Raw genomic sequence first — 26,302 nt, 5'->3', positions numbered from 1 at the left:
TGGCATATTTGTAGGTCTGGCACAGCAATCCAAATGAAATGTCTCCGAGTCTTATCAATTAATACAGACTTGTGCTCAAATAAAATTACAAACCAAAAACAAAAAAAACAATTATTACATGATCTCTAAAACAAATGGTTTGATTGATTACATGAACAGACAACACAAAGGTTATTCAACTATGGAAAGAACATTTCACCTATGATTTACCAAGTAGGAATTTAATTTCCTTTTTTCCTTCAGGACCTTAACAATCTGGTCAGTCTCAGCTTGCTTCGTTTTGAAATCCACCAAATATTTAATGGTTGTCTTGAGTACTGCTTGTGATTGTGCTGTTTGCTTCCTCAACATGTCAACTTCATCTCTAAGTGCAGAAGCAGAATCTCTTTCTACCACTAGTTTAGCCTCTAGAGCATCAGCAGTTGGCAATTCATAATGCACGATTGGGCCGGTGCCACTGCTGTGGGATGATGCAACGTCCATGGGGACCTCGCTCTTTGATCTTGGGCTAACCTGTTTTGCCATTAAAGTTCCGATTGGATTCAGAAAAGTTGAAGTTAGCAAAACATCTCAACTGGGAGTTATAACAGCAAACCAGTTAAACAAACAAGGAATTAAAGAGTTTCAATTGGATGCTGAAAAGTAGTTATTAACATCATTGTAACCCGCTGTTGCAGCAGCAAAGCAGTTAAACAAACAAGTAGATATTTAAGTTAAGGCAAACAGGTAATTCTTAACAGTAAGTATCAAACACATAGATAGGCGCAGTCTACAATATGATTAACAGGCTGTGCCATTATGTAATCAGTAGCAAACTAAATTAAGCCAAGCAACGTAATTGAACAATTTTGCAATAAGTGGCTAACTAAAATTCCGAGAAGCAGGTAACTGAACTTACGCTAGTTCTTTGTACAGGCACACTGCAACTTCTTTTTCGCTTACAAGGTTGTACGAAGGAGTCCATGGCATCAATTGCTTGGATACGCAGTCCCAATACTTCTTTCTTCCCACACTGCATGGGTAAGTCGAATGGTTAATCTGGTAAGATGGTGCGTCCTTGATATGTTATATGAGGACGTGTAGTCAGACTAGTTGTAGCCAAACACATCACACTGGCTTTTACTGTATATTTCATGCGATTACTTTTGGCATATCGAGATCTAAGCAATCTACAATAGGATGAAAAGACTGGCATCCTTCACATTATTGGCGAACTCAGTTCATAGAAACAAGCAATTCAACCATTCTGTGGGTAAATCAAAAGCGCCACTGGAATATTTTTCACTATCCAATCATACACGCAAAAAGGGGCGACGCCACCATAGGGGCTGGTATGGGCGGCCGCCTCAGGTGGCTGGAAAGTGTGCACCTAGTTTGAGTCGTCCAGGTTGGCCCATGCTAGTTTTGTTCGTCCCAACGCACGAGCAGGCAATGTAAAAAATGAAGAAAAATGTTTCAATTTGGATGGGCCAATAACATAAGTGCAAGGCAGGCCCTATAGCAGGCTCGCGGCCCAAACGAGCGCCTCCCATATCGATCGACAGCAGGAAAAATCCCAATTCATTCGCTCCAGCCTCCAGTCTGGTTCGCTCCTAACCTAGCCGCCGCTGGACAGACCGACACAGCACTTCCTCGCGCCCTCGTTGGAGGGCGGTCGCCGGGCTTCAAGCGAACGGAAGGACAAGAAGATGAAGATCCAACCCTGGGTGTAGCCTGCGTGGGAGGCAGCGGCGGCAGCACGGGCATGGCATCGAGCTTGCGCAAACGGACAGTCGCAGCTTGCAAGAGTAGCATGCGCAACGAGCAGGTACATCACATCCCTGATTATATCTAATTCAACTCTTCAATTTCTGGCCAATAGTTAAACCTGACGGTGTTGTAAAACTGCTTGTATGTAGGGAATCTATGAGAAAATGAAACCAATTTCTACTTATTTTATAACTCCCCCAATCAATACTGAACTGACTGAATCTGATGTATCTAATCAAGTTTCCGGTGCAAACATACAAGCTCATGTTGTTCTTGAGCCTGAAGTGTCTAATGAACAGACTGCTAATGAAGGATTTGATGCAAACATTTTACATGCTCCTGGTGATGAACATATAGTGTCTAATGAGGGATCTAATGCAAGCATTTTGCAAGCTCATTGAAGGATTTAGTGTCTAATGATGATCTACTATGTTGAGAGAGACAGAGATTTGCAGGCATTGATGACAAGCAAATTATAGTGCATTTTCATAGCTTGAGGAAACGTCGAGGCCATCTACCAGAAAGTCCCCGTATCATGACAACATAGCATAAATACTTTTCTAATCTGTTGTTTGAAACTATTGGCATACTTGTGCAGGATAGATATATTGATATGCAGTTTGCGCACTGGTTATACGTGCAATTACACTTCGATATTTTCAGCCAGAGAACGAATAATTCAAGCAGGTACAGACCATGTTTGTAGTCCTTGTACACCATGTTGCATTTTGTGTTTTTTGGTGCTTGCATCATTTAGTGTTTATAATCTGAACTACTTTGGATCATTAGCTGGTTTTCAAAGTGCATGTAGCTTCACATTTCTCAAGTTATGTTGATTTCCGGAGTGCAAGTGCCTTCGTATTTTTTAAGTTAAATGTTCGCCCCTGGTAACTTGAATTCGTGGATCAGCCACTGCACACAAATCATACACGAATGCCAGTACGAATTAAATGAAATGCAGGGACTTACGCTAGCTCGTTGTACAGGCTCACTGCAGCTCTGCTTGCGCTTGGGATGTTCCATGTACAAGTCCATGTTACCACTTGCTTGGATGTGCAGGCCTTGTGCTCCTTGCATCCCCTCGCATTTTGACACGGCGAATGGTTGATCAAATAAGAGGAATCGACCTTGATGTTGTACCGGAGGACAGATACTTACAAGGTTATACGGGTGTGCAGGATGTGTACCAGATCCCGTAGCGCCGTCATGCTTCGCTAAAAAATGGATTTGCTTGTTTCAGATGATATCTCCAGAAGAAATAAGAGTTAAAGTCAGAGTTGCATAGGCGTGTAAGCTAAGAGAGCAGTGAAAGGATATCCAAACATCGTCGGAACAGTGCACAAGGGAGTGATGTGTGGATACCTAGTTCGGGCCGGCGTTTGGGCATGCTCGCCTAGCTAGAGTGCGGGTCACTTCAGAGCCGTTGAGGGTGATGCGCTGGCGTTGGCTGGCCGCGCACGGATGCAGATCTTGAGTGGCAGCGGAGCGCTACGATGCGGTGGACGAGACCGTTGGTGAAGCCCCAACGGCCTCGGGGGGCGGAGGTGCGACGATGTGCTCGGTGAAGTAGCCCCGGTGAGCTGGGAGACGGCGTCGGTGAAGCGCACCTGATGCGGTGGAACTCGGTGTCTGTGAGGCACGTCGGTTGCGGCGGCCGACGTTGTCGGTGGACCACCCGGTGCGGTGGACGAGGGCGTAGATGAGGTAGCTCCGGTGCGGTGGTGAAGCGCGACCGTCGTCTTCGTCGTCGTCGTCCGGCACAGAGGTGGGGAACGGTGGGGAAAGAGACGAGACGAGGGGCGATTCGAGGGTTGGCGGCGAATTAGGGATTTGAGCAATCTGGGCGCGGAAGGGGACGGTGGAGAAGAGAGATTTTGCAGGGCTGGAATTGGGGCCGCCAGATATTTCAATCCGAAACGTGGAAGCGCGAACTTATATTGTCGTCGTCCTTTTTTGGGGGGAGGGGGGTGGGTGGCTGGGTGCTACGCGTCCGTCCGACACACGCGACCACCCCGACAGGACTATGCTTCGGTGCCTTAAGGCACCTGCCTTTGTGTCCATGACATGTGGGCCCAACAGGTGGCTGGCCCACATGTCAGTGACCCAAAGGCAGTTGCCTTTAAGGCACCGAAGCAGCGTCCACCCCGACACGACCCTGGTCTGCCTGGTGCGCCTACATTTGAGAATGCAAACGAATCTTCTTTCATTTGCAAACGAATCTGTATGTATTACCATGCCCGTGTTTTCCTTGCAATAATTAGTCATTCGAAACGAGATACTCCATCCGTTCACTTTTGTAAGTCGTTTCAGACAACTTAAAATGAACTGTTTTGCACATTGTCTGAAATGTCTTCAAGGTCTTATAAAAGTGAACAGAGGGAGTACTATAAATTAATTAATGAGGAGTTATTTGAAAAAAAATCGAAACGGTACCCACGCTAACGTGGATTAGAGTGTGTGTCACATAATTAGTTATTTGAATTAGAGTGTGTGTCACGTAGTTAGTTATTTGAATTAGAGTGTGTGTCACGTAGCGATCTCCAATTCTAACGTGGATTTCGCATTTCACTGTATCCACGCTACTTTTTTAATACAAATTCATATGTATATGATGAACACCATGGTAGTGAGAAAACTTTTGGATGGATTCAAACATATGACCTACAAAATAGCACAACAAACTGAGTCAATGTCAACTTTTCGAAACTTAGTATGGCACGAATTCGAAATAATTACCCGTATGCCTGGTCCTCGGTTCAAATCTTACAATGTACACCGAATTGAAACATCGATATTAAGTCTCGTACTATGTACATTCAAATGTTGTTTTTAGCCCCCCCCCCCCCCGCACAAACGCTACATACTTCCTGTATCGGTCAATCTTCCTCTCCTAACCACCTTAGGAAGCTATCGGTTTCCAACACACGTTCATTCTTTCTCTCCATGTTTCGATCTCTAAGTCTCTCAACTACACAACCCCTTTTTCCACTCTGTTACCAAATGTATTTACCTCACACACCCGCCATTGCACCCCATGCCGAGCTCTCTCTCTCTCCCCCTCTCCCTCTCACCCTCTCGCGCTAAATACATGCATTGCCTATCTAGCCCCCCAACCTCTCGTGCGCACGCACGCACGTTGTATATCTAGGTCACTCCCTCGAGACTGTCTCACTCTTTCTTCCGCACGGCGGGCCACACTCGCTCAATCTCGCTCTCTTTATCTGAGTCTCGTTTAACCTCGTTTTCTTTCACACACAAATGATATATCTCCCTGTTCGGGCCTCGATCGACACACTCTATACTCTCTCACGCAGATTGTCTATCTAGGTCAGTCCATCCAAGCCGCCGCCACTCTTTCGACCTCATGGTGGGCCACGCTCACTCAATCTCTCTCTCTCTCTCTCCGTATGTCTCGATTGACCTCGCTCTTTCTCGGACAAAAACGATATATCACCATGTTTGAGCCCAATTCGACCTATTCACATTGTATACTCTCTCACGCACATCGTCTATCTAGGTCACTCTCTCCAACCCGTCTCACTCTTTCGATCGCACGGCGACCCTATGTGATCGGTTGACCTTGCTTCCTCCCACGCACAAAATATATCTACACGTCTGTGACTGGATCATCTCTCAAGCTCTATCTTACAGCCCTCACCCTTGCCAAAAAGCTCAATCGGACAATATCTCTCCAGAGCATATATATTTGTTCAATGAATGTCGGACCACACTCACTTTGTCTCTCTATCTATATGTCTCTCGATTGACCTCGCTTTCTCACACCGTATCTTCCACGCGTTGAAGCTACTACCTCTCCATCCCTCGCAAAGCCGGAGCTATTTACATTGCGAGGGGCACTCCAACCTTGGATTAATTTGTGTAGGCATTTATTCCGGTCGGTTTAGATTATATTTTCGTAGCATTCGGCCCACAACTACTCCAAACACCGTTGCAACCCACGCAACTCCCCTAGTTGATTTCCCTCTGGCTCGGTCATCGCTCTCTCGCACGTCCTTTCTCGCCTTCAACGTCGCACCATGGTATTATTGAAAAAACTATGTTGTTCTCTTTAATTATTATAAATAAGCTACAAAACTACACACCGATAGTCCACTTGGAATGGAACAAATTTCGACCCACAAATTAAAGTGCTACAAACTACACACCGAGGGGCCCACATGTCATGAAACAAATTTGGACCCATATACAAATTAAAAAATAAAGGACGAGGATCGAACATGCGACCGGGCCTTCAAGCCGCACGTCAATAGGCAACATACGTAGAATAGCAATGTTTGTTGTACCCCCTTTGTTCACATAACGTTTTTATATTACCACAACCTAATTAATGGATAATATGTAATATTATTTTTAGTACTATTCGCCTTCACTTACTGGTGGGTTCCATGTGTGCTCTCTCTCTCCTCCCCTTCTGCGTTTAGACGCACGGGCAAACAGGAAGAACTCGCGGGCGATGTTGCCGTTGACCATATCTGGACGCGTTCACAAGTCACGGCACCAGTTTCACATACTAGCAGCACTAGTCAGTGTGTACGTGCAAGGCACGTTAATTTGGAAGTATATTAAGTGCATGCGGATATTAACTACTAGAATATTATTTGCGTGTTGTCATGTGATTAGCACTATTTTTGGCATGAAATTAACTGCACGCTAAATGTGTTGAGCGCTCAACATTGAAGCAGTCTAGATCGTTGGATGACAAGGAATACATGTGGCTTGATGACGTTTTATATTTAATTTGATACGGCTCTAGCAGAACATTCAATCGATCAAACCATACATTTCGTTCAGTCTGACTCCGACTTTAAGTTATACGACGATCGATATGAAATAAACGGAAATGATAAACGTTCGGATTTTAAGCATGGCAATCCGAACTTTTTTCATGGCAAATTTAGATTACGCGGCGGCGGCGGGGGTGTCTCGCGGTGGGAAGCGACTCCTCTGTCGTGCTCTGTGTGTCGTCGGGCCACTGACCGATGGCGACGGCGGCGTCTGGCATACTCCTGACTGTTGGCCTAGCTTCAAGGAAGGCCAAAATGTTCTGAACTTCGGAGCGAGTCAACTGGAGGGAGGAGGGGACATGCGTTGGTGCAAGGAAGCGGTCGACGGCGGCCATCCATGCCGCTGAGGGGGGCACTGGCACCCGCGCGGGGACAGGCACTATCAACGGCGCGGTGGAGACATTCGTGTGCACGGGCACCGGCACGGGCACGCACGTCAGTGCACGCGCAGGTGCATGCACTGGCAGGTGCACGGGCACCGGCACAGGCGTGCGCATCAGTGCACGCGCAGGCGCATGCGCTGGCAGGTGCACGGGCGCGTGAAAGTCGGCGGGGACCTCGTGGAACCCCGTGGGATCAAGCTCGGCGACAATGTGCGGCTCCCAGCCCATCAATGCCACGGGGATGGGCGCTGGCTCAGTCGGGGCGACGGGAGCCGGAACAGGAGCGGGGACAGGCGCGACGTCTTCCCGCAAGGCCAGTTCAAGCTCGTCCCAAAGCGCCTTATGTTCTTGAGACTCCGGCTGGGTGTCTTCCTCAGGAAACTGGAACACTAAGGGCAGACCATCGTGATGCGGCATGGCGTACGTTTAGGTCAGGCTAGTTGGAGGTAGACGACAGGAGAATCGGAGAGGAAGAGAGAGGATTGTAGCGATACCGGGTAGTGCGGGGTTGATTTTAAACTGCGGCGCCGCGACATTAAAAGTGGGAGCAGTTGGGACGACGGTGGGCGGCGAAGCCTGGTCAAAGGGCTCGCCTCCGGTGATCCTGCACAGCAGTCTGCTCGCACGCCTCCCTGACAGCCGGCGCAACGGTCTGCTCGCACGCCTCCCGTCGACTCACACGCTTGCTCGGACGGCACCTGCCGATGAGAAGCGGGGACTCGTGGCGGCACGTAAACGCCCACGGTTTCAATAGTGAAAGCGTTCGCCTTAACGTGACAGGTCTTTGTTCCAAAATACCTTGGCTCTTCATTTGTGCAACTTGTCATAAGCAGCTTGTCTCAAATTGAAGGAAAAACTTACGAAGTAATATTTGTGCCATATCACGTGACCATGCCTAGTTTCAAGAATTTATGCTCACTTTTGGATTTTCTGAAATTTAAGATCCAGGATTCGAAACAATATCATAACCTGCATCATGCAATAAATTTTCAAGCCGTACATCTGTCCTGTTGTATTTCTTAAGAAAGGATTTGGTCAAACATTTTGCTTAGTTAGACTTCAGACAAGTTATATATGCAGAGTAAAAGGATAATCCCTCCGTACCAGTGCATTGCCTGATATATTAACTCAAGTACTAGGCACGAACAAACGGGCTCAATTCTGTGCTCATCCTGGTGTAGTAGTAGTAGTACTAGGCAATGCAGTTGACGGGTGACCTTGACGAGCGGCGACCGAGGGAATTGAACCGTGCTCGGCACGGTAGGTAACGTTGTCTAGTTACTAAAGCATCCCTCCGTTGTTCATCGGTAGTCATTATGGACCGGGGACATGAGGGGAATTTCCTAGGGCTGGAATTCTGGCCGCCAGATATTTCGACTTGAAACGCTGAGGCTCGACTGGTTGGGGTTGCCTAATGTGCGTACCACGCACGCCACCGAAGGACACGAGCCCGGTTTTTTTTAGGATCAACACGAGCCAAGGTCTGGCTGGTACGCCGTTGGGTCCTACCATTCGAGAATACGAAAGGAACCTTTTAAATTGCCGAACGAATCTATGTGTATTACAATACCCGTATTTTCCTTGCAAATACTAATCTCAACGTGGTAATTGATTTATGACGAGTTGTTGAATTAGAGTGAGTTTGTGATATAGTGATCTCAACGTGGATTTCACATTTCATGGTATCCCTAGTAAGTTTTCCAATGCAAATTCAAATTTAAAAGATGAACAATATGGAGGTGAGAAAACTTTGTATGTATCAAGCATATGACCACACACACACACAGAGACACACACGCACGAACACAACAACAATCCAATAAGTATAGTGCATCTATTTTTCCAAACCATGCATGTATGACACGAATTCAAAAATACTCCTTCTATTCCTAAATATTAGTCTTTTAGAGAGTTCAACAAGTGACTACATACGGAGCAAAATGAGTGAATCTAGACTCTAAAATATGTCTATATACATCCGTATGTGCCAGTCCATTTGAAGCCTCTAAAAAGACTAATATTTAGGAACGAAGGGAGTAAAATGTAAGACATCCATGGTCCTCAGTTCAATATTTAAAATGAACATGAAACTGAAACATGAATATTAAGTCTAGTACTACAGTACATGCAAATGTTGTGTTTAGGCGGAGCTATGATTGTCGGGGGTCAACCCCTCGACCTTAGATAAAATTGTGGAGCTCTGTTTAGGGTTGTTTAGATTATATTTGTCCCCACCCTCCCAACCACCGATTGGTTGTGCACCCCCACCCCTCCTCCCCGGGAGAATATCATGTGCCCCCATACCTTAGATGCTATATGCCGATACGAGTTGCTTGGAGCTTGTAGATCTGAGATATAGCAGCTCACATGATGTGTCTTAATATTTTTGCAGGAAACCTTGATGAGTTTGAGAATTGCACACAATTTGTACAAAAACTACTTAGATGCCCTTTGATCCCATATCCAACGACCTCGAAGCTCGTATCACCGTAGCATCTAAGATGAAGGAGGACATCATATTCTCCTGTATGTAAGAATATCATGTGCTACCACACCTTAGATGCTTTGGTGATACAAGCTCTTCGGAGGCGTTGGATTTGTGACCCAACACCTCCTCGGTGGTTCGAATGGTTTTTTGCAGAAAAGCCCCAAAAGAGTTCGGCCACTGCTTACAAGCACAAAGACTGCTCAGATGCCATTGGATCTCAGATCAAACGACCTCCAAGCTCGTATCACCGTAGCATCCAAGCTGCGATAGCACCTTATGTTTTCTCGCACGGGAGAGTATGAGGTGCTCCCGCACCGTAGATTCTATGGTGATACGAGTTCACTGAGATCTAACGGCCCACAGTAGGAGGTTTGAATGTTTTTGCAATATACGACTGATAGAGTTTGGGAAATGCGCAGAAAGTACAAGTACTACGCATGTGCCATCTGATCACTGATCATACGACCTAGATGCTCATATCACCGTAGCGGGTAATTAAGCTACGGGGAGCACCTAATATGAGCACCGGGGAGCCGTTGGATCGAAGATGCAGCGGCACACACGAGGCCTGAATGTTTTATTTGCAAAAAAACCTTTGGAGAGTTTGGAAATTGCGCATAATTACAAAGACTACTCCCAAGCCATTGGATCTCACTTCCAACGGTGTAAAAACTCGTATCACCATAGTATCTAAGCTGCGGGGTGGATGTGATATTCTATGCCGCTGTCATTTTTGTTCGTAAACTTGCAAAATACGTGTAACTCGTGCCGTTACTTGTCTAACCGCGCAAAGTGTTTGTTCAAAAAAACCATCCTACACTGAAATATCGGAACAACACACGGGGGTCCCACTTGTCATTAATCAAATTTGGACCTAAAACTAACAAATCTGAAAGACGAGATTCGAACTGGCAACCTGGACTACAAAGCGTAAGTCGATAGCCTGAAAAAACGAACGGTTGTTGGCTTTGTCCCATAACTTGATTTTATACAGTACTTGCGTTGAGTAGAGTAGAGGGAGTGCCTCGTCAACACGTGCATGACCGTTGTCTCACTTACTGGTGGGTCCCAGGTCTGCGATCTCAATCTCTCTTCTCTCCATCGTCTAACCTTTGCACGGGCACACACGAAGAGCGGCGCTAGCTTGCCGTGGTGTTATTACAACTAAAAAAAGCTTGGAAAATAGAAGAATCGCCTAGAACAAGAGACGTTGTGGCTGGTCGAGACGGAGCTAACCACATCTATCCTCCGTGCCACGTTTGCATGATGAAGCTGTGTGGCTAGTGGGGTGTTTTCGACCGACTGGCTGGGTCCCGAGGTCGAACCATAGGTACTACGTCTGATACAGTATATTTTTACACGCACATTTTTCCTCCGTGCCGAGACGTGGCACACCCTACCGCGCGGTTTCGGGGTCCTCCCGGGTGGTGCACGCATATATTCTTCCTGACGTGGGACGCCCTACCGCGCGTTTTCTGGGTCCTCCTCGGTCGTAGCGCCGAAGCAAGTAAATGAGTCGTCAAATCACGAAAGACCACCTTTCCCGCCGAGTACATCAGTGAAGCACGGTGGCTAGCTAGTTGGGCTAGTTCGACCGATTAGCTAGGCCGCCGCCACATTTGTTTTTTCACCCCTTTTTTATCTACTTGCCGGCAGGTAAATTTAAATATCCACCGCGGCGTTGCTCTGGTGTTTGGGTGCGGCAGGATTTTTAATTTTTTGATTGACGGGAGCAGGCGCGGCAGGATTTTTAATTTTTTGATTGACGGGAGCAGGCGCGGCAGCAATTAGTCACGATGACTCCGCCTGTAAAAACCCACTGCTCCCTGATGTGAGAAGTCGTCGACTGGTGTTTTACCGTGGTGAAAACCAAAAGATTCCCCGCTCCCTCCGCCTTCCCGTAGATTGCATTGCCTTTCAGCCGTTTCGCCCCCTTTGCTTCCTCTCCCCATTGCTTCTACCTGGTGCCATGGCGGCGCAGCAGATCACGGAGTCCGAGGTGAGGCGCCTGACACAGGAGCTCCATGCCAAGGATGCGGAGCTCAGGGCCAAGGACGTGGAGCTCCGTGAGCTCAAGGAGGAGAGGAGTGCCATGCTCCTCCGTTATGTGCGGGAGTTCACGGAGCTTCAAAAGCGGCAGGCGTCCACCACAAAGATGCTCGAGGCGTCGGCGGCATTGCTGCAGAAAGCGGGAGATATGATAGGCCGTCAGGGGAGCCGGCTGGAGCGCGAGCGGGCCGATCGTGACGAGGTCCAGGATCGCCTCAGCCACTTGGTGAACCAAGTTGCCACACACGTGTTGCGGTTGCGCGATGCCTACCATCGTGCCAGCGCGATGATGCCGACCGTTGGGCTAAACCCGTTCGACCACCTGGTCGACTTCAACGAGCTGCGGCTTCCTGACCTGGTCTCCTTCTTCACCTATATCTCCGAGGAGCAGAGACGTGTCTGCGCGATGGTGGGGGCTGAGCTGGACAAGGAGGGGTTGCAGGTTGCCGTCGCCGTTGCCGGGCGAATCCTTTCAGGGCTCCGTCACCGGAATCCATTCGTGCCATTGGACGCTGTCTTTGACGAGCTGGCTCCCGTCGACCGAGAGCGGGCTCTATGGGCGGTTGCACCCTGCATCACCAACATCGTGCGCCTCGAGAAGCAGAGGGACTTCGGTGGTGTTTAGGCGCCCTCTGCATGGTCATGTCCATGTCTCGGCGCAACATGACCGTTGGATCAAACTCAGACGGTGCAGATCAGTCACTGTAGCACAAAGCGTGTGGGTGTGTTTGGTTGCATTCTCATCTCAATATAGTTGTTTCCTCTTCGTGTATTTTTCTCAACCTACTAGTGTGGACTCATGCACCCTTCATGCACTCTGCGAAACACCCAAAAGTGGGTCGAGAAGGGAACTTTTGCTCCCATCCCGTGCACCCTTCATACACCCTACCTAACACTATTCGTGCTTCATATGGTTCATGTTTCGTGGAGTACTGTAGCACCGTACTCTCTGTGCGCTGTGGACCTAGTTCTGTTAACATTGATCTCACCGTTCATTCTCAACCTGACAGTCGAAAAAGCGGTACTATGTTACATATAGGAGCAGTTGACATGCGCACAACATCATTTGTTATCGTCATATCTTACTACACTAGCAACAAGATTGTGTAGTACTGACGTGTGAACCACTACACATGCCTAGTAGTAGGAGCATTGTGTATGTTCAAGTGGCTTCCGTGTTTCGCACTCCTCCGTCATAAGAGTGGAAACGCTTGGTGTAATCATTTTTTTCTTCAGAAAAACAGTGGACACGCTCTACCGTGCGGATCCTCCTCCAGCCATGCACTAAATTACTCACTTTCGCCGACGTGTGGGACAACCAGGACCTGGGTCCACCAGCCATGCACTAAATTACTCCATAGTAGAGTGATGGTAGACTACCCTGATCGAACCGCCGCAGTAATGCCCAATGAGCCGTCAAATCACAAAACCCCATCCTTTCCAGCAGTAAGTTGGACGGACGAAGCAACCATAATTTCACTCTTCTCTCTCAGCTTCCTCTCTTTAAGAAAACCCCCACTTGCTTCGCTTCTCCCTCATCTCGTTCCTCCTTTCACTCTTCTCTCTCAACTTCCTCTCTTGGATGGACGCCGGAGCACCGGCCGACGTGATGTCTATGGCTCTGGCCAAAACCGTCGAGGCTCATGGTACGAAGAAGCGCAAGCACCCCGCCGAGACTACGGCAGACAAGCTCAAAGCCATTGCCCTGTCCAAGCCCCCCTCTCCGGGATCCCTCATTAAGCATGTCCAGGTAATGTGTCTTGCTGACGATCTTTTTCTCGATCTTGATCATGTTTTTTCATCTAACACGCAGTACTAGTACTGGTAGTACAACTTTCTGGGTGATCTTGCATGTGATTTTAGTGTGCCAAATGACAGTTCTAAATTCCTTTTTGACCAAAACATGCGAGAGGTTGACACTGATTTCTTATAGATTACTTTCAACTACTCCCTCTGTCCTAAATTTCTTGTCTTAGATTTGTCTAGATACGGATGTATCTAATACTAAAATGTGACTTGATACATCCGTATCTAGACAAATCAAAGACAAGAATTTTGGGACGGAGGGAGTACTTTATGAACATCAATGCTACCTTTTAAGAGGGTATATTTGCCCCAGTAACTTGTGTTATGGATATTGCATGTAATCCCTCTGCTCTCATGCCTTTGAAGACATGTTCTAGTGTCTTTGTTCACTCATTTCTGTGCGTATATGTAGTCATATATGGAGTATAATATCGAAAATCATCTTATATTTCTGAACGGAGGTAGTAATAAAATATGGTTTCTGTTTGAATTAGAACCAGGTCCACGGTGGAGATGAAGTTCTCAAAGTCATGCCGTGTGAACTGGAAGACCTGATGATGAGTTCTACTACTGAACTATCCAGCTACTGTGTCCTTGTCGCCATGTGTCCTGAACTAGTGTTTTCCTGTAGCATTGTTGTCAGGCGTGTTCTCGAGGCTATACTTGACCACAACAATTTCCTGGCTGTGCCTTCGATTACGAAGGGTGTGGTTCTTGTAAAGCTTCCCAACAAATCTGATGCGGCATGTCTTCATCATCATGTTTATAAGTGGAAAGACCACTCTATTAGGTTCTCCAAGGTTGACAAGATGGTGATGGTGCATGTAGACATCTCACACGAAGTCCATGGCCTAGTCAGTTATGCGGGGTTCATCCCGTAGGTCGGTGGCAAGAAATAGTCTGCAGAGTTTAGTTAGTGCAACTTTGCTTGTCTGTAGTAAGTGCTATTGTTCAGTACTTGATTTGTGTTTGTGAACCCTATATTGTTTATTAGTACTGCCGCTTTTGGTGTGTGGTTAGTCCTGAGAACGGTCTATGTTAATGTCTATCCACTCAATTCAGTCTGTATATTTTGAAGTATCCAGATCATATTTTTTGTGAGGATGGTTTATCAATTATGGTTACACTCCAATATCTGTATGCATTGCAGGGTTTATCGCACCCACCAGTTTTTCCAGTCCCATGGATGTTTGGTCCATACGATTTGTCACGACCTTTGGACTGTCCTGCTTGTGGGAGTAGGCGGGGCCCCTACATGCCACGCGTAGTTGGACGATCAATCTTCTGTTTAGTACTTCAACATAGTGATTTCCTGGTAAGGATTCACTCATGTCTGATTTACTGTCTAAATCTTATTGATTTAATGTCATGTTTTCTTTCTTTTCCTGCAATTTTATGATGCAGGTTTTGCCATGTGACATTCATCACAGAATAAACCGTTTGGTTTGCTCTACGATGGCTATTTTTGCAGGTCTCACTTCTTATGTCGTGTCAGTAACGAAGGCATTGCCCATCACTTATATTACTGGAAAAAATTGGATCAGTCTATTGTCTGAGTACAAGCTGAATCCCTATGATGAACTGCTATTTGGTTTAACAAAAACACCACAATTAGTCCTTCTCGCGTTTAAAAGAAATGAAGAAAAAAACTGGATCCTGAAAGTGCTAGTGATCGACTAGAGGGGGGGTGAATAGACGATTTTTATGAAAGTCTTCAAAACATGGAAGTTTCGAAGACAAACGATAGAAATAAACCTATTACCATGCAGCGGAAGGTAGACTACACTAGGCAAACCATAGTCATGTATTCAATGGAGTGAAAGCACAATGACTAATACTAGCTAGGCAGTAAAGATCAAGTGGGAAGATACTGTGAAGCCAATCAAAACAAGCAGTCACTCAGTGAAGACAAAAGATAAAGCAATCATATAATGACTTCACAAGGACCAACAGTAAGTAAAGGGAAGGGAAGGATGAAACCAGTGACTCGTTGAAGACAATGATTTGTTGGACCAGTTCCAGTTGCTGTGACAACTATACGTCTGGTTAGGGAGGCTGAGATTCAACTCAGAAGACCTCGTCTTCACCTTATTCCCCTTGAGCTAAGGACACTCAGTCCTCGCCCAATCACTCTGGTAAGTCTTCAAGGTAGACTTCCAAACCTTCACATACTTCCTTCACCGGCGATCCACAATGACTCTTGGATACTCAGAACGCGATGCCCAACCGGCTGGAGGATTCATAGTCCTCAAGTGTAATAAGTCTTCAGATCACACAGACAGGAAGACTTAAGTGATGCCTAACACTCTTTGGCACTGGGTGTTTAGGGATTTATCCTCGCAAGGAATTCTCTCTCAAAGGCTTCGAGGTGGGTTGCTCTCAAACGACAAAAGCCGTGCACTAACTCTGAGCAGCCAACCGTTTATGGTTGTAGGGGGTGGGCTATTTATAGCCACTAGGCAACCCAACCTGATTTGTCCGAAATGACCCTTGGTCACTAAGGAACTGACACGTGTTCCAACGGTCAGATTTCAAACACACACGGCAACTTTACTTGGGCTACAAGCAAAGCTGACTTAACCAACTCTGGACAAGATTTGCTCTCATAGCCTTCACTCGAAGACATAGGATTTTGGTTAAGCATCACTTCAGTCATTCTGACTGGTTCACATGGACCCCACTTAACAGTACGGTGGTTCCTATGACTCAACAAAGAAGAAAAAGAACGATGAAACAACTAAGTCTTCGCGCTCCATAGTCTTCATGCGATGTCTTCTCTTGTCATAGTCTTCAATGTGAATGTCTTCACATACCACCTTTGACTTCAATGTCTTCATTCATTTTTAGGGATCATCTCTGGTAGGAAAACCGAATCAATGAGGGACTTCTACCTGTGTTATCCTGCAATTCTCACAAACACATTAGTCCCTCAACTAGGTTTGTCGTCAATACTCCAAAACCAACTAGGGGTGGCACTAGATGCACTTACAATCTCCCCCTTTTTGGTGATTGATGACAAACTGGTTGAAGTTTTCAACGGGGAATAAAATATGTGAAATTGTAAAGGATAGGTTATTATCTTCATAAGTTGCAAGGGCTCCCCTTGAAGATGTGCATATAAGTAATTTGCTTTTGGAATGCAAATGCACATGGCAAGTTGTACTTGTGGAGATCATCTTCAATTATGATGACAAGCCATTATGCAAGATATGATGTAACAAAGATAATGACTTGCATAATGAAAAATGGACATTTGCAAAATGATCTAAGTGCGGAATTTATCGTCGCACATGCGGAATTTATCATCACATCACAGAATAGCAAATAAGTAGCAGTCGACCATCGACTTTAAGTGTTACAACTCAAAGAACCAAATGTATCGAAAACGAGAGTTGTAAGCACTTGGCAAAAGTAGCAAAAAGTAAATTAACCACCCATATGGACCCGCTTGAAGAATATCAACTCATATGCTTCTCCCCCTTTTGTCAGTGAGGACCAAAAAGGTTTGAAGACATAGAGCGCCTACTCGTTCCCATGAGGTGCAGGCGAGGCAGCAGGGTCGTCGTTGAGATCCGGTGGTGCAGAGGAACTTGGTGTAGTGTCGACACGCGCTGAAGTTGGAGGAGGTGAAGTTGCATCATCTTGGTCATCGATGACTCTGGCATTTACGGTCACAACTGAGGACGAGTATTCAGAGTCTTCAAGTGAGGGAGTCCGACGCAAGTGATCATTTCTGGGAGGGGTTGAGTCAAACTTGAAGCGTTCGGTGAAGCCATCGTCATGCAGATCAGCTTCAGCACTAAGTAGGGTCAAACTCTTCCACGACCTCCGACAGGTTTCATGAGTGACAAATGCATTCTTGCTGGCAAGATTGCGAATGCGGTTGACATCCGCCAAGAGGCTTTGCATCTGACGCTTAAGCCAGTCGTGATGTTTGTCCTGTTTCTGATGCAGCGCGACTAGAAGCTCTCGGTCATTTAGGACACGAGATCATCGTCGAGGCCTTTGTGCAATGGTGCTACCAGTGGCATCAGTTTGAGCACGAGGGGCACGTGTGTTTCCAGCAAGGGGATAAACATGAGACACTGCTGGAATTCCTTCAATGGGCTGGGTGAAGCTTTGGTGATCAGCATTGTGAAGATAAATGGGATCCTTAGCAGACTCTGGGTAAATGGCTTCAACTGATAGATCAACCTCAGGCAAGAATATAAGATGATTGCGTGCAGACGGCTGATAGTTGAAGGCTGAGTGACGCTTGATCAGACGCATGACCCATGGAGCATAGAATTTCAACCCAAAGATGTCAGAGCCAGACGCAGCCAACTGCCTGATGAAGAAGTCTTGAGCATTGAAGCTGATGCCATTGAAGATATAGAAAACCAAAGTCTTCATTGCTCCTTCAAGCTTCGCTGCAGATGAGTGTCCTTTGACAGGCCATAGAGTCTTCCTGATGATGTGGTAAATGGTGCGAGGCAGGTACTCTAGGTCTTCAACAAAGAACTCAGATGGGTATTCAACGTCATGAGGCAGAGGCTTCATCATGCTCAGCATTTGACTCATGTTGGGTTCTGGCTTCTGAAAGATGCTTTCCAAGGCATTTTGATGTTGTTGACAACCTAGTTCATAGTATTCACCAGGAGTGTGCAGGCCTGTGAGCTCAATGATATCAAGAGCTTTAGCTTCATGATGGACATTGCCTGTCATCCACTCAAGGACCCAAGTCTTCGGATCCCTGTTGTAGCCTCGAATATGAAGAGTGGCATAGAATTGAAGCAGCAATTCTTCGTTCTAGTGCTCCTTGTCAGTGACGAACTGCAACAGACCAGCGTCTCGGAAATAGTCCAATGCTTCTTCGAGGCAGGGCAAACCAGCTATAGCTTCAGAGTCGAGGCGCATATGTGGAAATATGCGCCCTTGATTGTATAGGACACAGGAATAGCAGCTGTGCTGCTGATAGCTCCAGAACCGATCTGAGGAAATGCGCGGTCTTGTATAGGTGTTCTTGGAGCTGTTGAAGAAGGTATTATGTGCCACGAAGCCATTTGCGTTGAAGACCCCAAGTGAAGTGGCAGTGCCTGGGAATCGTGGAAGTCTTGGCTTGGGCTTTTGAACTTGAGGCCTGTGCTCGACGTGGTACTCAAATTGTGGACCAGCAGCAGGCGGAGGAGTCAGAATGGGCTATCGAACCATAACTGGCTGACCATGATCAAATGCCAGCTCCATTGTGTGAGGTCTTGGAGGGGGAATCGGGGCATTGGCATTGTCTTCATGGGCTCCAGGGGCCACATGTGCTTTAGGTACTTGGACCTCAGGTGCTGCAACATTGACTTCAGGTGTTGCAGCATTGACTTTTGGTGCCTCATTGGCTTCTGGCGCCTCATTGGCTTCCGGCGCCGTATTGGCGTCAACCATGACAACGTCATTGACGTCAGCAGTGATGTTGGTGGTTACTTCAGGGTTGTTAATCTCCACTTCAGAAGCTGGAGGGTCGGTCACGTTCTCCTCAAGAACAACATCTTGGTGAGACGGGGGTGTAGCAACTCTTGAAACTCCTGGGGCTTCTTCTTCATCTTCTTCTTCATCGGCTGATGCAGCCGGAACATCTTCAGCCATTTTGGATTCGGATTCAGACACGTGCATTGTGGGAGTGACTTGGGGCCTTGGTCCTTTGCGAAGCCTGCGTAATGCGGGCGACGCTTGTGGAGATGGAGTGTGCTGGGCCACAAAGTCATCATCATCTTGCACTGTTGGGGTAGCTTGCGGTTGGGGTGAGCTTGGAGTGTCTTGTCTCTGTGGGTGATCAGCCCACGATGCATCCTGAGCAGTTGGCGTCAGAGGACGACCAATGCTGATGAGTTCGCTATGCGTAAGCACAGGCGATGATACCAATTGGTGCTCGATCTGAGGAAGGACTTCATCATCTTCAACATTGTCATGGTGACCAATGTCTTCAGCAGCGGTGGGGTCAACTCTTGGAATGTCTTCAGCTTCAGGAGCCTCTGTGGAAGCAGGCTCATGAATTACCATCCGTCATTCTTGATGCGAAGAGGCAGGACGAGCAACCGAGATGGGGTCAACAATAAGGGGCTCTATGGGAGCAGCCCGATCTTTCTTGGTTTTGCGCTTCTTCTTGGAGGGAGCGACATCAGAAGCTTCAGGATGTTTCCTCTTTCTGGCTTCAGCCTCGGAAGCCCTTGTCTTCTTTAATTCTGAAGCCACTATGGGGACCTTAGGCTTCGAGCCCGTCATACTGGCTGGAAAGACAATGGGATGTGCTTCCTGCCTTGTTGCTTCGGGTTCGGTCACAGCTGGCTTATTCTTCTTCTTTGCAGCCATCCTGGGATCGATGCCAGGACGCCCAAGAGCCTTGCGCTTTTCAGCTTCATTGTAGGCTTGCACGCACTTGTCAGCCAGACTCTTCATGCGCTCACGAGAACCTTTAGCTTCTTCGCATTTCTTGAGAAAGGCTTCCTTGAGCTCGTGCAGCATAATCTTGAAGTTCTTGACATCTTGCACGCTGAGCTTTGCCATGTGCTGCTTGAACTGAGCTTTCTCATAGTCGATATTTTGCTTCAGTTCAACGATGCGCTGAGCTAGAGCTAGCTCAGAAGCAGCGCCAGTGAAAGCGACGCTGAGGCCAATTGAAAGTTGCAGATCATCAAAGCTGAGATTGGGGGTTTCAAACCACTCATCAATGAAGTTGTGAAGGGTTGCTATGTCAAAGAGAGGCAAATCATTGAAGATTTCTGCTTCTTCTTTGCTCTTGATTAGTTGCTCAAGAGCGTCATCTGCAAGACCTTCATCGCTGGACAGATCAATGGTGTCGTTGCGTAGAATAGCAGCATCAGTCAGTTCTTGGCTGGTGGGTTGCAAGGGCATCTTCACTCTCGAGGGCTTGGAGATGCGTGACAAATCTTTAGACTGCACACTGTGTTCAGGAGGTGCAGTGGCCAGAGGCTTCGCCTGTAAGACCTTTGGTGCAGGAGCAGGCTTTGAAGCTTTAGGCTTCTTCAGTTCCTTTGGCTTCGGCGGTGCAGGCGCTTCATTAGATTCAGCGTCATCTGCAGGCTCATCCACGGCTGTCCCTTGAACCATGATATGAGTGATGAGACCTTCCAGGTTGTAGAAGGGCCCAACAAGATTGGGTTCAGCTTCGTGTGTGCCATCAGCACGAGGAGCAGAGGGGCCTGGATTGAAGTCTAAGCCTCGTGATTTCTTGTTCTCTTTGGCCGAGTTCCTGGCAAACTGAAGGTTGCGCTTGAACAGATTATCATCGCGGCACCACAGTAATGAAGATGGGTCTGCATCCGCAGGCTGCGGTCCACGGACCATGCAAGGATAGAAGCCTTGTTCAATGGCTTCAGCTTTGGATGAAGATTTCTATATAGAATGTCTCCCCATGGTCGTTTGATGGCATTCTTGTCAGCATACTCCTGGGTCACGAACCTGTACTTGAACCACTGTTCTGCCCAATATCTTCGAATCCATTGGATTCGAGTTTTTCGCTGATTGTAGTCCTCCTCTGGATCTGTCTTGTACAACTCATAGAGGTCAGGAGGCAAATCTCTTGAGGTGTTGCCACGACGTTGTCTGCCACCTTTCTTGTAGGTTTCTCTGGTGCCATGAAGCTTAAACTGAAGGGCTTCAACACGTTTAAAGGCTTCAAAGGCTTTTGCTTTCTGGTCAAACAGGAACTGGCTTCGGGAGAGTTAATGTGATGCTGTAAGAATTCTGCAAACGAATGCAGACTATGAGAACCAAGGGATTCTCCCATGGACATGTACCTGTGACAGCATTAAGGTGCGAGGGAAGGGGAAGAGGTCATATGCATTCTCAGAAGATTTTGAAGATAAATCAGTTTAGAATACACTGACCTCATAGTGCGAAGACATTCACTCATAGATAGAGAGTTGGTTCCAGATTTGTACGAATCCACGAATAAGTACAAGTGAGGAATCTAACTACTTTGTGAAGCATAAGTGAACATACTAGGCATATTATGAGATGCAGTATGAAATAGATCCAACTTGTGTGAACAGAAACTACTTGTGGTAGAAAGTGATGAATCTATAGGATCAAAGGGGCCGTAAAAAGGAAGTTTTATTTACCACAAGAAGAACTACTAGACGGAGTGGGAGAGGAGGACGAGCAGTTCGATCGTCCGTGCCCTAACTTGGCGACGGAGGACACCTACGGCGACGGCGGAGAAGACGATGTCCGCGGCTGGCGTGAAGACGGCGTTGGTGAGGTCGCGGCAGCTAAGCGCTTCCTCGCCGGCGTCGTCGAGGGCTAGCGGTGGTGCTAGGGTTTGTGCGAGAGTGGAAGAAGGGATAATGACTGTGGTGAGGTGTGTATTTATAGGGATAGGGACGGCACAATGTTATTACACAGGTGCCCCTGGCGATTCACATCTGAAGGACACATGGCTATCATGCAACATATCGGAGGTTGTTCCACGTTCCCATGCACGCCTGGATTGTTGGGTGGTCGTTCCCACTTCTCTGGGTTTCAGGTGAAGGAATTAGCATTGAAAACGGACTTAATGTTTGTCTCTGTATCTTCTGCTGACAAGGACGCAGAGAAGACATTCGACAATTTCAATAGAATGCATATGATTTGGACAGATAGAGTTTGAGATAGAAAGCATAGAGAGATTAGGGTCCGATCACATTCACTTAGTTCAAAAGATTCAACAAGGAAGACGTAGCTATAAGTGAATGCTGTAGAGGACAGAACACTAGTATGTATATATCAGAAGACAATCAAGTCAACATAGTGAAGATAATCATGAAGACAAGTTGAAATTGAAGACAAACCAAATGTGAAGACATAGCAAATGTAATGCCATGGGTAAAACACTTCAAACAGAAGAATTTGGTGGTGGCGTTACCCACCGTATAGGAAGTATTAGACCCAGACACGGCGCACAATTATCGTGGCGCTCCGTAATCAAATTCCACGTTAATGTATTCACACTCAGAATGTAAGTCTTCATTGATTGAAGATATACTTTACTTCGTGTGTTGCACATCTAAGTCATCAACATGCATAAGTGTTAGGATGTGTGCCTGATCACAGGAGATTTGAAGATTCCAAGATATTTAGCTCACACCATAACTTGCAAAACCTCTTCTCATCCAAGGGCTTGGTGAAGATATCTGCCAATTGCTCTTCAGTGTTGACGTGTATGATATCAATATCTTCCTTCACAACATGACCTCTAAGAAAGTGATGACAAATTTCAATGTGCTTTGTCTTCGAGTGCTAAACTCGGTTGTTGGCAATCTTGATGGCGCTTTCGTTGTCGTAGTAGAGTGGTACTTGCTTCAGGTGAATGCCATAGTCTTTGAGTGTTTGCTTCATCCATAGAAGCTGAGCGCAGCAAGATCCAGCAGCAATGTATTCAGATTCAGCAGTGGAGAGAGATACACAGTTCTGCTTCTTTGAAGACCAACATACAAGTGATCGTCCCAGAAAATGACATGTGCCTGATGTAGACTTGCGATCCACCTTGTCACCAGCATAATCAGCATCTGAGAATCCAACTAGATCAAACTCCGAGCCCTTTGGATACCATAATCCTAGTGTTGGGGTGTGAGCCAAATATCTGAGAATTTGCTTCACAGCTAAGTGATGCGATTCCTTTGGTGCCGCTTGGAACCGGGCACACATGCAAACACTAATCATGATATCTATCCTAGATGCACATAAATAAAGCAAGGAACCAATCATGGAGCGGTATACCTTTTGATCGAACTCTTTACCATTGTCGTCGGGACCCAGATGATGTTTGGCTGGCATTGGCGTCGTGTAGCCTTTGCAATCTTGCATTCCAAATTTCTTCAGGCAATCTTTGAGGTATTTCTCTTGAGATATAAAGATGCCGTTGCGTTGCTGACGTATTAGAAGACCAAGGAAGAACTTCAGCTCACCCATCATGGACATCTGATATTGCTCTTGCATCATATATCCAAACTCGTCAATGTATTTCTGATTGGTGCAGCCGAAGATAATGTCATCCACATATATTTGGCACACAAACAGTTCACCATCATATGTCTTCGTGAAGAGAGTGGGTCGAGGGAACTAGGTTTGAAGCCTTTGCTCTTCAGGAAGTCTTTGAGTGTGTCATACCAAGCCCTAGGAGCTTGTTTGAGGCCATACAATGCCTTGTTGAGCTTGTACACCATGTCAGGATGTTTTGGATCTTCAAAGCCAGGCAGTTGTGCAACATACACTTCTTCGTCAATCTTTCCATTGAGAAAAGCGCTCTTCACATCCATTTGATGCAGAAGAATGTTATGATGATTTGCATAGGCCAGCAGTATGTGTATGGCTTCAAGTCTAGCCACAGGAGCAAATGTCTCATCGAAGTCAAGCCCTTCAACTTGACTGTATCCTTGAGCAACGAGACGATCTTTGTTTCTGACAACTTGACCATGCTCATCTTGCTTGTTGCGATATATCCATTTGGTGCCTATTATATTGTGCTTGCGAGGATCAGGACGCTTAACCAGTTCCCATACATTATTCAGCTCAAACTGTTGAAGCTCTTCTTGCATAGCTTGAATCCATTCAGGTTCCATGAAGGCTTCATCAACTTTCTTGGGTTCAGATATTGAGACAAATGCGAAGTGCCCACAGAAATTTGCTAGCTGTGTTGCCCTTGAACGAGTGAGTGGACCTGGTGCATTGATGCTATCAATTATTCTCTCAATCTATACTTCATTTGCAACACGAGGATGAACAGGACGAAGATTTTGCTCTTGCTGATCATTGTCATTGTTAGAAGGATTGTCTTCAGGCTGAGCATTGTCTTCAGGTTGATCAAGTGCGGAGATGATAAGTTCCTCTTTAGGCTGAGCTTCAGAAGGTATGATTTCTCCAGTTCCCATAAGTTTGATTGATTCACTGGATGGAACTTCATCTAGCACATTTGGCAGGTGCTCTCTTTGCGAGCCGTTAGTCTCATCGAACCGCACATCCACAGTTTCAACCACTTTATAGTGAAAGAGGTTGAAGACTCTGTAGGAGTGCGAATCCTTTCCATATCCAAGCATAAAACCTTCATGTGCTTTTGGTGCAAATTTTGAAGTGTGATGTGGATCCTTGATCTAGCACCTGACACCAAATACTCTGAAGTAACTGACATTTGGCTTCTTGCCAGTAAGGAGCTAATAGGATGTCTTGTTCAGAAGCTTGTGAAGATAAACACGGTTGATGATATGGCATGCAGTATCAATGGCTTCAGGCTAGAATTTTCTTGGAGTCTTGTATTCATCAAGCATCGTCCGAGCCATCTCAATAAGTGTTCTGTTCTTGCGTTCGACGATGCCATTCTGCTGTGGCGTGTACAGAGATGAGAATTCATGTGTGATGCCCAAAGTATCAAGATATGTATCTAGCCTAGTGTTCTTGAATTCAGTGCCATTGTCACTTCTGATGTGCTTTATCTTGACGCCATCATTGTTCATGGCTCGATTGGCGAAGCGTCTGAAGACATCCTGCACTTCAGTCTTGTAGAGGATTATATGCACCCAAGTATATCTTGAATAATCATCAACAATGGCAAAACCATAGATACAATAAGTAGTAGTAAGAGTTGAGTAATGAGTGGGACCGAAAAGGTCCATGTGGAGCAGTTCGAAGGGTTAAGTCGTTGTCATGATTGTCTTCGAGGGATGCTTGGCCCTTGTCATCTTTCTTGCTTCACAGGCACCGCATAAGTGATCCTTCTTGAACTTGACGCCCTCGATGCCTATGACATGCTTATTTCTTGCAAGAGTGTGCAGGTTCCTCATGCCAGCATGCCCTAGCCTCCGATGCTAGAGCCAACATTCTGAAGCTTTTGCTAGAAGACATACAGTAAGTTGTGGTCCTGCTGAGAAATTTACCACGTACAAATCATCTTTCCGATACCCTTCAAACACTAGAGACTTGTCAGATTCCATTAGAACAAGGCAACAATATTTTCCAAACATCACAATCATGTTTAAATCGCAAAGCATTGAGACAGACATTAAGTTGAAACCAAGGGATTCAACAAGCATGACTTTATCCATGTGTTGATCCTTTGAGATTGGAACTCTACCTAGACCCAATACCTTACTTTTACCAGTGTCAGCAAATGTGATGTGACTTTTGTCAGATGGACGTAAGGTTGAGTCCATAAGAAGGCTTCGCTTGCCAGTCATGTGATTAGTACACCCACTATCAATAATCCATTTTGAAGCAGCTAGTGTTGTACCCTACAGTGCAGTTAGGGGGATAGGCTTCACGAAGAGAATTGTGAAGCAAAAACATTTGACGGGCAAGTGGATTATGAAAGCTTAGATCGAGGTTAGGACTGATAGGGCAAGTAGCAAGAGACTCAGGAACAAAATACATAATAAGACCATTTGGGCATTTGATCTTGCGCCCTACAAGATGTTTAAGGTCCCCAGCAATAGCTTCAGACAATTTTGGTTTTCGGCTGGAGACCTTTCCCTGCAAAAGAGAGTTAAGCTTTCTTAGCCACCCACATCTTCAAGGGTGGCTTCGAAGCAATGAGTCTAAGTGCAACATCTGAGAACTTTGGCTTTGGAGCCCTAGCAAAAAGTCTGGCAGGTGAATAATAGTACTCATAAGAATAAGCAGAATAGTTCTTGGTCTTATGAACATGGCGGTTTGATGAAACACGCTCATATTCATAGGCCTGAGTATGGCTTCCCTGCAAAACATTTGCATTAGTGCGACTCAGGTGAGTCCTCTGTCTATATGAAGCCTTTGGACCGTATGAAGCCTGTGGTATGGGGTTTGTCTTCTTCACCTGTGGTGTCATGATGACATTCACAAGAAGATTCTCCAAACACCTTTTCGGCACCCAGACCTTCATCATAGGCGGTCCATTCCTGCAGTTTGTACCAATATACCTGGCAAACACTTCACCCTTCTGATTCTTAAACAGTTTATAGTTTGCACCAAAGGATTCATCAATAACGATGGGATTAGCACAAGTGAAGCCAGATAGGGTGGATGGATCC

The sequence above is a fragment of the Triticum aestivum genome, chromosome 5A (genome assembly GCF_018294505.1).
Source record: "Triticum aestivum cultivar Chinese Spring chromosome 5A, IWGSC CS RefSeq v2.1, whole genome shotgun sequence".
Classification (NCBI taxonomy): Eukaryota; Viridiplantae; Streptophyta; class Magnoliopsida; order Poales; family Poaceae; genus Triticum; species Triticum aestivum.
The sequence above is the reverse complement of the archived record's forward strand: the minus strand, read 5'-3'. Positions refer to the sequence as shown.